This window comes from Triturus cristatus, chromosome 9 (genome assembly GCF_964204655.1).
Source record: "Triturus cristatus chromosome 9, aTriCri1.1, whole genome shotgun sequence".
NCBI classification, from domain to species: domain Eukaryota; kingdom Metazoa; phylum Chordata; class Amphibia; order Caudata; family Salamandridae; genus Triturus; species Triturus cristatus.
Window position 1 is genome coordinate 866041477 of NC_140592.1, and position 13460 is coordinate 866054936.

At 44.4% G+C, this 13460-nt stretch overlaps 2 long non-coding RNA genes across 3 annotated transcripts in view; both read right to left on the minus strand.

The window, feature by feature from the left end:
* The window catches only part of LOC146798980 (uncharacterized), an 875086-nt gene that overhangs the window by 295950 nt on the left and 565676 nt on the right, over window positions 1-13460 (minus strand). The gene's annotated exons all lie outside the window — the stretch shown is intronic.
* Window positions 5906-13460, minus strand: part of LOC146798982 (uncharacterized) — a 40249-nt gene continuing 32694 nt past the window's right edge. The window contains exon 2 of the long non-coding RNA XR_014968822.1: window positions 5906-8754. This is a non-coding gene — a long non-coding RNA (uncharacterized LOC146798982). The remainder of the gene's footprint in view (window positions 8755-13460) is intronic.

The window sequence follows — 13460 nt, forward strand, 5'->3', positions numbered from 1 at the left end:
TGGCCTCAAACGGACCTCGACGGGCAAGGACAGGCCCGCCCTTGGCCCAGGCTTCGCCCGGGCGCTGCCCGCGCACATCCCACGCTGCGGAGCACTCCGGGGGCTTAAATGCAGCCCGGGCGCTGCCAGGTGACGTCAGCGGCTAGCGCCCGGAGAAAGGAACATCGGGAAATGAAGTTTAAAGTTCTGTTCCCCTCACGGCGGCGAGAAAGGCAGAAAACCTCTGTTTTGGCTCCCAGGTCGGGCCGTTCCCCTCACGGCAGTCTTTCAGGTGATTCCTGTGGCACCAGAGTTTGAAGGCTTAAGAGCGCGTCCCGTGCTGCGGAGCACTCCAGGGGCTTAAATGCAGCCCGGGCGCTGCCAGGTGGCGTCAGTGGCTAGCGCCCGGAGCAAGGAACGCCGGGAAATGAAGTTTAAAAGTCCGTTCCCCTCACGGCGGCGAGAAAGGCAGAAAACCTCTGTTTTGGCTCCCAGGTCGGGCCGTTCCCCTCACGGCAGTCTTTCAGGTGATTCCTGTGGCACCAGAGTTTGAAGGCTTAAGAGCGCGTCTCGTTAATGCTGTAGTAACAGCCTTGCTAAGTTCAGAGTTAACAAGGATTTGAAGTTGGACTATGAGGGTCCTCTTATTAATGAGGAATAATTGGGGGAATCTGTGATTGTAGTTCTGATTCAACTGGTTATTTCTCATTATGCCTTCACAATTTACCAAGAAAACTGAGCTGCTTTCTGCAACTGAAATCCCTAGTTGAAAGGCACAGTGTCTGTGGATGATCAACATATCTCGTAATCCTGAGTTAGGAAGAAAACCTCTATCACCTGCCCCAGTAGGATTACTGGGACACCAGTAATTGTTCTTCAAGTAAATGATTAATTGGGTTTTTTATTAGAGTGAGGAATTGGGTTGTTGATTGACTGGGGTGTGAGCCCTGGTTAAGCAACAGCCACAATCCCTGGCAGGGTCAACCACAAACAGTCCCAAAATTAACCTGTGCTTAACTTTGAGTAGCTTGGCACAAAAAGCAGTCAGGCTCAATTTAGAGACAATGTGTAAATTATTTATGCAGCACACAATCAGTGAAAACACAACACAAGAAAATTACCACATCAATTTAGAAAAATAGAGCGAATGTTAATAAATTCTTTGACACCAAAGCGACAAAAATCCAATCAGTAGAACCAGAGATATGAATTGTTAAAGTGTTTGGTAAAATCTAGCACCTAAAAGATCAGAGTGCCAACAACGGACAACTAGTTGCACAAGACTGGGTCAAACTCAAGAAATATGGCTGACCGCGATGGAATGCTGGTCGAATACAAGAAGTGGATTAGGCCCGGTCAGCGCTTATGTTCAGACTTGGAAAAAGTTTAAAGAAATAAGTTCAGAGAAGGTACAGTTCAGCAGGGCAAGGCTGCAGGTTGTGTCCGAGGAAAGAGCGTCGCTGTCAGGGAACCCCTTGACAAAGTCACAGTGAAGTGTCTCCGTTTGAACTCAGTCACTTTTATGGAAGTCGAAAATCTCCAGTGGGATGAGGCAAGAGGCTGTAGCCAGTAAGAGTTCCAGGAGGCTGGATACACCTTTGACAAAGGATCACTGAACATGACTTGTGCAGCAGAGAAGAACGTAGCGGGAGCCAGCTACCCACCAGCTCCGCTCCGCCAGCCACGCCCTCGCCACCGTCCCACGGATTCGCAGAACCACCACCGGAGGAAGATCATTCTCCTACCTGGCGGCCAAGACTTGGAACTCCCTCCCCAGCCCACTGCGACTGACCCAGGACCATCTCTCCTTCAGGAGGCACCTCAAGACCTGGCTTTTCGAGCAGGAGCGACACCCCCCTCCCAGCGCCTTGAGACCCTCGCGGGTGAGTAGCATGCTCTACAAATGTCCTGATTGATTGATTGATTGAGTAGGTTGAGCTCTATCTTCCCTCAAATCTCATAGAGGTTTTCAGTCAAAAGTGTTCCAAGTCCCAAAGTTCAGATTTTGGCTATATGGGTTCCTTTAGCACCATCTTGAGGGGCACTCTTGAGGGGGGTTAGACTCACTCAGGCTGGGTTCAGATACGGGTTCAAGATGGTGGCAGCTTATCATGTCCCTGTGGCTCTGAACAGGAGGCCAGCAAACTAGCACTTGCAGTCCCTATGGTAGACTTGGTTTCAGGTGAAGAAGCTCAAGCAGCAGGACAGGTCTCTAAGGATTAAAGGCAGGCTCCAGGCAGCAAAGCAGTTTTGTGGAGTACACAGCAGTCACAGCAGCAGTAAGTCCTCTAAGAGCCCTTCCAAAGGTCCAGAAAGTGAATAGAAGAGTGGGAATGAGAGCCCTACTTTTATACCTGGTGCCTCCTCTGAAGTAGGTAAAGTTTCTAGAGGTTTCTCTTTGAAGTGTTTGGAATTTCCTGACTTCCCTGCCCCGGCTCCAAGCTGACTGTAGGAACAATGCAGTGGCGACAAAGCCTTTGTGTGAAGGTAGAGCACAGCCTATTTAGTTTCAAGTGGGGCTATACCCAGCTCTGTTTCCCCATCCTACCAGTTGATGGTCCATCCAGGCACACCTAATCCCTCAATTGTGTGGCTGTCTAGGAGGAATAAACAAAGCCCAACTGCCAACTACACTCAGTCATGTGACATAATACAGGCTGCAGGGACCAAATGGCAGAGGGCAGGTAAATGCCAACTTTCTAAAAGTAGCATTTTCAAAATTGTATTTTAAATTTCAACTTTACCATTAAAGAGGATTTTTTATTACAATTCCATAGATACCAAACACGAAATGCTTGTCTGTCCCGAATCACATGTTAGCATTTCTTAAATGTAATAAGAGAACCAAATGTTACCCTATGGGACTGGTAGTCCTCAGACTAGTGAAAAACGAATCTAGGAGTTTTTTACTACCAGGATATTTAAAACTAAACTGTATATGTCCAACCTTATAATTATAATGCTTTTCTATGGACGAGCTAAGGCCTACCTTAGGGTGACCTATATGCACAAGAAGGGGAGTTTAAGAAGCTTATATTTGTAGTTTCATCGGACTATGTGCGCTAGGGCCCTTGTGGTTCTGGGCGAACAAAACAAGGAATTGCATAACTTGCTGGGAGGTGTTAAGCTGTGGTTATTAACGATTATGACGTAATGAGAGTGCAGTATGTGAATGTATGCTGGGGAATAAATACGTACAATCCAGAGCTCCGTGTGTAACGTATTCCTTTGCATGCTCCCAGGGCTGGAGCGACGAGTAAGGGTTTCTGTGCCCTGAAAAAAAAAGACTGCTCTCCCTGAGAGTTTGCAGCACAACAGCAAACTGCTCATGCGTGCCACATGACCCCAAGTTGATGAGAAGCAGTTCGACATTGACGTGTGTGGAGTAGAAGCCCTGCTCCAGTCTATATATGGCCCTCGATCAAGTTGAAGGCACTGCGGAGGAGCGCGTTCGAAAAGCCCATCAGAAAACCTCAGTAAGACCAGATGAAGAGATATTGCGCCACAACATAACACAGAGCCATCATCGGTTCAAGCAAAATGCTAAAGACAGCCACAACAAGGTATGATGCAGAAAGCTAAATGAACAAGCACAAGAAACAAAACTATTACTTATCGTCAAGAAAGAAGATGGTGCTTTGCGAACTCCAATCGGGCGTGATGACAACTATAAGCACACGACCAGTGCTTGCAGAAGGTACTGGCCCAGAAGAACAGTTGCCATTGTCTGAACAGCTTATACTATCTACGGTAGTAGAAAAGAGCAGCTGTGTTCCTGAACCCACCACTGCCATTTATCACTGCTAAGAAGCAGTACATTGGCTCCAGGTGCACTGCATGAATCGAGACATTCAATAATTTTATGGATGCACTGGAAGAAGCAGACAAAGGGAAAATAATTAAGTACTTAAAGAATCTTGTTGGCTGATGGAGTGAAAGAAATGTTAAAGAAAATATCAACAAGCTTATGCAGTATCACACCGCCAAATCAAGGACGTTTTAGAAGCCAAGTTCAAGTTGATGCCAAATGTCGACTATGAAAGGTATATTTTCAATCAAGTGAGACAGCAAGCTGGTGAAACGATGGAAGAGGTTGTTGAAAGACTCGATGTGCTTATTAAACACTGCAAGTTTAGTGAATGTAATGATGAAGAGGCCATACGTTTCTGAGTCATCGATGGCTGTCTGTCAGACTCTTTTAGAAGACACATATTGATAGAGAATTGCTCAGTTTAGAGAAAGGACTAATGGGTGCAAGAGCCATGGAAAGATCAGATCAACAAGCCACTGATATGGAAGCTGGAACAGTGAAAAATGAACCAGCATTGCTCATGAAAAGCAAGAACAATTACAAGGTAGATGCATGCAAGTTGACACCTTCAAAGAAGAAAAAGCTGTGTATGCAATGTGGGTTTTAATTTCCCCATGAAGGAAAATGTCCAGCAGTAGGACAAATGAGGAAACATTGAGGTAAAGAAAACCACTTCATAACAGTTTGCAAAACAAAAGAGAAAGTAACTACGCCACAGCAAGAAGAAAAAATGGATGCCAGAAGCCTCCAGAAGCATTCTTGCCACACCCAAAACGCAACATCAGTTGCAACAAGTACCAGACAAAGTCAACCATCAGGTTCATCCTACAAAGGCTCGTCAATGTCATTGTCAAGTGCCAGTGAAGAATATGGATGTGCGGTGATGGCATTGACTAAGAAATGAAAGGCACATGTAGGTTTGGCTGCTTGCAAAGAAGAACAAAAGCCAAAGGTGAACCATCTCACAAAACAACAGAATTCATTTGGACATTGCCCGAAGATTACAATAAAAGTCAATGATTTCCCCATTACCTTTATCATAGACAGTTGTGCGTCGATCAGCATCATACCAGTTGAAAAGTTCAACAGCCTGTCTCCTGTGCCATGCCATAGCCCGTCAAACATGAAAGCATGCACGTGGGCTACTACCAAACCATTGCGCAGTCAAAGATAATTTATAGCGACACTGAGACATAAAACAGTAACAGTGCAAGCTAAAATGTACGTTTTTCAAGGAGCCTCGTTCAGTGCATGCCTACTCAGTTTTGCCACCGCTGCTGACATTGGACTGATATCTCTCAGTTACAATCTCCACACTCAATCTGAAGTTGTGAGTCTGTTTTCATCGTTTGTTCATGGCCTAGGCAGGCTCAAGACAATGAAAGTGCAACTTCACATCAATGAGGATGTTCGCCATGTTGTTCAGTGGCACCGCAGAGCCAATTTCCACTTGCAAGAACCTGCTGAGAAAGAACTAGAGGCATGACATCATTGAGCGCTCCACTGGTCTTACTTCATGGCTTTCACCCATAGTGGTGGTGCCAAAAAAGGTCAGTGGAGTTGCAGTGCACAACTGTGTTGATATGTGCCATGGCAACAAAGCAATCGAGAGAGAAAGACATCCTAGTCCACATATAGCGAACACGATCATGCAACTGAACAGTGCCAAAGTCTTCTACCATCTTGACCTGAACAAGGGATACTATCAAATCAAGTTAGATCAAAAACTGCTGTATATCACTACTTTTTCGATTCATGTTGGTTTGTTCTGATACAAAAGGTTTAGTTTTGGAGTGTCTTCAGCTTCAGAAATATTTCAGGATGTGACATGCTGAATAATTCAACCTGTCATGCATGCTTTTAATAACAGTGATGACATACTGGTATTTGGGAGCAATGCAAAACCAGCATGACAAATCCCTTACGCAAGTGTGACAGTTACTTGCTGATACAGATCTCACTCTAAATGCAACAAAATGTGAGTTCCACAAGACCAAACTCAAATTCTTTCGGCACATATTGAAGAACCAGAACCTTTTGGACCTGGCGGCGCAGGGTACGCCCTCTGTCTCCGGAGTTCACCTGCTTCGCAACACAGAGACACGGGACACTCTGTCGGCGTTAGAAGATTGGATTTATTTAGCTGCAGCTAGTACAGTTATCCTAGAAGTACACAAAGTAGGTTCTCAGGAGACTGCCACTTCACTCTGTGGCGCATCAGATTAAATACTATACAATACACAATTATTAACTAGATACGCTCCCAAAGCATATAAGAAAAGAACCAATAGGGAAAGTTGGAAAACAAAGCGGAACCAATAGGAAAGGTTCGAAAACAGAAATATCAGATGACTCGAAGAGACCTCTCCTCCAACTGTGTTTGTCACCCCACCCTCAAACTAATTCATTAACAGATTATAACTAACTTGCAGGTGGTGAGATACGTTTGTGTATATTGGAGGACAGTTGTGACACGAGAGAATGCTAGCAGGAGACAGTGAAGGCCAGTCGATAAGATATGGTCAGGAAAGAATAGTGTGAGCCAACAGATAATTGAAACAGGGATTAGGAAAGCCAGACAGGGATTAGTGTACTCGGCTAGTTCTAACACCAGCTTTACAAATAAAGGCCGAGGACGTATTTTGACACCGGGCTACAGAAAAAGCAGAATAGACTTCGTTCGCCGTGCTGCCTGAGTGATGGCAACGCAAAATGGCGGCGGGTCACAAAATGGCAGGTCGATTCGATCGTGATCGAAAATCGAGGTTCCTCAGACCCTCCTTTTGCCAGAACTCAGGCAAGATAGACTCATGTTAATCTGAGTCCACGTCAATAGCCATGAGGTCATCGAGCTGTTGCTGTAACATCATTCTTATGTTTTCCGTTACTTGTGGCTTGCGTTTTGGGATGCACATGGTAGCACAAAGATCACAGATAGCGGGACCACAGTGCATACAAAGGCAGCAAGAAAATATAATGGTCAAGATTATTCCAAGAAATGTCAATGCTTTCCCACCCCATTTGGACAGTAGTCTCCAAAACCATTCCGTTAAAGACAAATCTCCTTCGTCCTGATGAATAGACTCGGAGATTATGTGCAACTTGGAGATAGCTTGGTATACTGTCGGAGCATCATTAGGAATGAAAATACAGCAACTAGACCCGATCAATTTACACACTCCACCACGATCGGCAAGAACAAAGTCTAAGGCAACTCGATTTTGCAAGGTCATAAAACGATCAGCCTGTAGTTCTGCCGTGATATTACTTAAGGCTCCTACAGTGATGTCTATTGTAGTCTCTACGACACGGACCAGTTGCCTTATATCTCTGCTGTTAGCCATGGGACCCCAGAAGGGAAGAAAAACCTTTAAGGAAATCTCCTCCCTCTTGTCCTGCTGTGTCCTTTGAATCAATAATCCCTCGGCCGTATCGGGCTCGGTGATGGTTTGCGGAAGCAGTGTAAGTAGGGGGAAGAAGAAAGGCTATGTAACAAGTACCAGAGAAACCCGTTGGTAACCAAGTATAAGCTCTATCATAGCAGATGAAATAGGTGCCTTGACACGGCACCAGAGGAAGCGAGTTTTGAGAGGAATAAATGTACGTGTAGGAGCAGTTACTCTTTTGTGTAGTGTCAGAAGAGCGATCGTTTATCTGTAAACAGAAGTTGCCCTGATGTGGTATAGTCCTGATAGGTGAAGACTGTCCCTTTCCAACCTTAGTACTGAGACTAGACATGTATTGTGTGACGTTCCAATTGGTGTATGCTTTTCTTTCGTCGATGGAGATTTTGCTGTTCTCCATGATTTTAGCCATAACTACCATACCCTTAATCAAAGAACTATGACTAAAATCCGGATAATTAATTTGTGAAGTAACAGACCATCTGAATTTGCTTTGATAAGCATTGGAGAAAATGACGAAGAATGCCCAAGCAGAACCTTCATAAGAAAAAGGGAGAACTAGATATGGCATTCCTTTCTCGGTGGTATGTGGCATAAGACCACACACCCAACAATCAGTTGTGTTAACCACTAATTGATGCTGATGTAATAGTTGGATAAAGGAATTGTTGTAATACTCGGTTCTTCTGACAAGTTCATGTGAAGGAAGAGTATGAAAGAGGTGTGGAGAGATAGTAGAGGAAGGCAAAGAGGAAGAAGGGGAGGTATTTCTTGGCTGCAAAGCATAAATTATCCAACCAATAATCGCCAAAGCAATACATAATGATATAAAAACACATAAAGTTATACTAAAACGACTGTACATTATTTTACAGGATGCTTTCTTAATTTCATCTCTTCTTTCTTTATTATTTAGTGTAGTTTCCATTTTACTATGGATGCTCACGGCAATCTTCCTCAATCACTGAAGTCACGATGCTCCACCGTCCTATGACACTGAAGATCCTTCAGACCTATTGTCACTACTCAGGTCGTGGCCTAGACTCCTACCGTGACCCTGCAACCGAAACAGAACACTACACAAGGGAGAAGAAAGTCTCAAATGTGCTTTAGTCTGGGCCTGAGATTATAATGTTCCTTCCCCGGAACACTCTGATTTTGAAACAATGTTTGTGGTTCAGTCGTATCCAAGCGACGATGCGATGGAATTGCTTCCTGCAAAATGTCGTCGTCCTCTTTCTCAGACAGTGTCCCATTCAGGTGTGCATCGCTAAAGGGTATGAATCGTGGAGTCTTTTCAATTTCACAGTTACCAACACCTCTGCGAACCCACTGATCAAAAGGCAAAGACAAAGGCACTTTCTTTGAATGCACACCGTGAATCCAATTTTTCTTTCCTTCGACTTTGACTGCGGTCCTTGTAGTCAACAGGACTACTCGCGGTTCCCGCCACCTGGGTTGTAGATTATTGGACCGTTGAAAATTCTTCACTCAGACCCAGTCACCTGGTCGGATGGAATGACCTGGGTCTGCGGAGGCCTCCGGCAGAGCACTCTGAACCTGTTGATGAAGAACACGCAATTTAGTTGTAAGGTCATGCAGATAGTCAATCAACATTGGATAGGGCAAGTCTGGGAATTTCTTAGGGTGAGGTATTCCCCATACGTTGGCCGGACGGCCAAATACCACTTCGTAAGGGCTAAGTCCCAAACGAGAGTGTACTGCAGTTCTGGTGGATAGCAGAGCTAGCGGCAAAGCATCAGGCCAATTGAGTCCCGTACTTGCTTGAACCTTTGCTAATTTCAACTTCAAAGTTCCATTGTAGCACTCTACTAAACCCGCTGATTGTGGATGATTTGCCGCGTGGAACTTTTGCTTGATTCCAAGACGTGCACAAACTTTCTGCATGACTCGGCCAACAAATTCGCTCCCATTGTCACTCCAGACAATGCGCGGCAAACCAAACCTGGGGAAGAACTCTTTTAGAAGGATTTTAGCCGTGGATAAAGCTGTGTTGTCTTTTAAAGGATATGCTTCTATCCATCTTGAAAAAGCACATACTACCACCAGAACATATTTGAGGTTGTTGCATCGCTCCATATGAATTTAATCGATTTGCAACACCTCAAATGGGTATGTCGGAGGAGCAAAGTGACCTGCTGGAGTTGGGGTTCCCTTTCCCGGGTTGTACATTAGACAAACAATACAGTGCTTTACTACATTGTCTGCACATTTTGGGATGCCCTCATTCTGCCACACTGGAGCCAGAAGTTTACAAATGCCTTTTGCACTTAAGTGGGCTGGACCATGAGCCATAGTAACCACTGGGAGAACATAGGCATCTGGTAACAGCCAACGTTGATGTTCGGATAGTTCCACCCAACAACCCATCTCATCTAACATTCCTGTACTTTCTTTCCACTTGCTTATCTCTCTCTCTGAAGCCTCTTTCTGAATCGCTTTTACGCTTTCCACTGTATTCTCACACATTCCTCTCTCTCTGACCCAATTCACAGGACCTGCCGCAAACATTCGACTCGTTGAATCTCTCGCTGTTTTCTTCTATCTCGTCTGCAAACGCATTTCTTCGTCCAACATCATCCGTAATTTTCTTGTGTGCACTACACTTCACTATCGCTATTTGGATGGGTAAAGCAAGTGACTCAAGGAGATCAGTCACTAACTGACCATGCTGTATTTTGGTGCCATGTGAAGTTAGGAATCCCCTTTCCTTCCAGAGACGCCCAAAACTGAACGCTACACCAAAAGCATATTGGCTGTCAGTGTACAAGTTCACTCTCTTCCCTTTTGATAATATACAAGCTCTTGTCAATGCTATCAATTCTGACGCTTGCGCTGAATTGTGTCTAATGCGTGCAGTTTCTACAATAGTAGGTAAGGTAGTTACAGCATAGGCTGAAACCGTATCTCCATTAGGCATCTTAAAACAAGAACCATCTACCCATAGAGTCCCATCCGGATTCTCTAGCGGTGTGTCTCTCAGGTCAATTCTTCCTTTTGTCTCTTCCTCAGTACGGAAGAAACAATCATGCTGATCCTCAACAATCTCCTCATTTGGAAGGGGCAACAGAGTAGCTGGGTTTAGGGTATTACATCGTTTGATGTGTACGTGACTAGCCAAAAGCGTCAGCTCGTAACCAGTTAAACGTGCACTCGTAAGATGCTGTGTTTTTGTTCTGTTTAGCAAAGTATCCACTGCATGTGGCACCATGACAATGAGAGTGTTATCCAACACCATTCCAGCAGACTGTCGGATAGAAATTGCTGCTGCTGCTGTTGCTTTGAGACAACTGGGCAATGCATTAGCTACGGGATCTAATGTAGCCGAAAAATAGGCACATGGCCGCTGTCTGTCTCCAAATTGCTGTGTCAAGACTGACAATGCACAACCTTCTCTCTCATGAACATAGAGCGTAAAAGGCTTAGTGTAATCTGGGGTGCCTAGTACAGGAGCAGAACAGAGAGCAGTGCGTAAATCAGTGAAATTCCTTTGGCACTCATCAGTCCAAGGAAGGGGCTGAGGCGTATCTTTTAAAGTGAGTGCCAACATAGGTTTGGCGATCAAAGAGAAGTTAGGGATCCACTGTCTACAATAGGAAGTGCTACCCAAAAAGGCATGTACTTCCCTTTGTGTGGATGGTACAGACATTCGTGCAATCACCTGAATTCGTTCTGGTGTCAATCGTCGTCTCTCCTTTGATAGGAGATGACCCAAGTAGGTAACTTCTTGACAAACATATTGTAGTTTGGAAGGTGAAACCTTGTTATTCAGTTTAAACAAGTGGTGTAACAGTGCAACAGTGACATCTTTGCAGATATCTTTTGTATCGGCGGCGACTAACAAGTCGTCCATGTATTGGATAAGAGCAGCACCAGACGGCAAATGAAAAGTATCAAGATGGCATTTTAAAGCTTGACTGTAAATAGAGGGACTTTCACAATAGCCTTGGGGTGCGCGCTTAAACCGGAAGCTTCGGCCTCCAAGAGAGAAACCAAAAATGTCCCTACTCTCTTCTGCAATGGGAATACTGAAGAAGGCATTCTTCAGATCAACAACAGAAAACGAAGTCGCTGTGGAAGGTATCATTGTCAACAAAGCAGTGATATCTGGAACAACAGGAAATTGTGGAATCACAATTTTGTTTACTTCTCGCATATCAATTACAAAACGGTACACAGGAGGCTGAGAAGGATCAGTGCGTTTAAGAACAGGAAGAATAGGACTATTGCATGTGTTTCCTCTTGTTTCTTCAACCACATCCTTCCGAATTAAGTCATTAATGATTTCCAAAAGCGCTCTCTCACCTTCAGCAGAAATTCTATACTGTGGGATACATGGTAATTCAACATTGGGCTTGAGAGTGACAAGATAAGGCGGAATCTCAAGACAACCCCACATTGTTCGGACCCGTGGCCCAAAGCGCTGTTGGAAGAGAAAGCAACTCAGGAGGAAACTGATCTTTGGACAAATACATTGGGGAGATCAACTTCTGACCTAGAGTGAGATGTACGCCAGAAGGAGAACAATATATTGTAGCATGCATTCTTTTCAATAGGTCTAGACCCAACAGATTCTCACCGCAACCATTTGTTAACAGAAGTGGAGCTTCCAAATCATAAGGACCAACTGAAATAGGCAAAGGGCAAGAAACCGGATTACGAACAGGGGCGCCAGAAAATCCTACAGAAACATTCGTTAAGCCAGACAAAGGTGCCCCAGGGAGTTTAGAATGAATGATAGAACTTCTCATTGCTCCAGTATCTAGAAGAAATGGCTCTGAAACACCCATTGTAGTGACGTTAACATAAGGACCATTCTGATCTACTGGGATTGGCACGACTCCCTTACTTTGTCCATGGCTGTCCTAGTTAGCATGAAGACTCTCATTCTCGCCTTCAACATAATGGTCTTCATTGTAATACTGTGTAGATCTCACATCTTGCTGATCAAAGTAGTTCACGGAATTGGGAGAAGGAAGGGCACGCTGCTCTTGAGTCAAAACACCTCGACCTCTACCTCTATTTGCTGACTGGAGGCCAGCACGACCTCGTGGAGCAGGTAACGCTCCATTGCGCTGCAATAAAACCGGACAACTACTCTTAAAATGACCTTCCTCTCTACAATAGGCACATTGATTAGGACCTAACAAAGGTCGCGGAATGTATGGCTCAGGTTTTTGATACAACCTCTGAAACTGCGGAGGCTGCTGAATCTGAGGCTGAACATAACGTGGCGGATAGGCTTGTTGCAAGAGAACCTTCGTTTTTAAGTCTTTCGTCTTTTTCTCTTGCTTTTCTTTTTCTTCCTTGTCCCTATTCTCGTAATATTGTGCAGTAGCCAATATCTGAGCAGAAGAAGAAACAGCCCATGAACTTTCTGAATCCTTTAATTTGTGAGATAGCTCGGGAAGCAAATTGAATACAAATTTGTCCACGAATAATCGCTGTCCACCCTCGGTAGCCATGTCCTGACCACTGTGGTCGATAAATGTCTCCTCAAAATGAGTAAAGAAGTCAGAGACACTTTCATCTTTCTTTTGTTTGCATGCTGCTAGTTTATCCCAATTAACTCTCAGTGCAGGCATCATAGTTTTCATTAATGTGATGATTCTACCAGGAAGTTCCGAGATCAAAGCGTCAGGCTTTGCGCCACCCACTTGGTCTTTATCTGTTTTAGCTATAACATCCCAAGTAGCACCTAATTCTTGTGCGTGATCCTCTCTACGAATCTTAGCCCATATTGTCTGTGGGACTACATTACCCATTAACATATCAATATCTGCTAGATTCATAATGCAAGCATCGATTGTCTGCGATAATTCTTTGTAATAACCTGCAGGGTTCTTAAGAGGATCTGGTAGAGTCTGCTTAAGAGCCAAAACTTCAGATCTCTTCCAAGGGACATGTACCCATATACGTTGGAAATGAGCAGGAATAGCTGCATTAGCACCTACAGCCGCAACTGCCTCCTTCCAAACTGGAGGAACCTCTCTCATAGGGTAATTTTTCGACGTCAGTTTAACCGACGGATCGGAATCAAGAAAAATCTGAGAAAACAATAAGGATCTATAAGAGATAAGTGTCCTTACAGCTTCCTCAAATTTGGAACCTACAATAAGTCCTTTTTCAAAATCAGCTTGAACATTTAACAGATCTTGTGAGATCGGACTCGAACTCACATCTTCCCATTCTTTAATGAGAATGTCGCACATTACATTAAAAACATATCTTTGCGTAGGCGCATT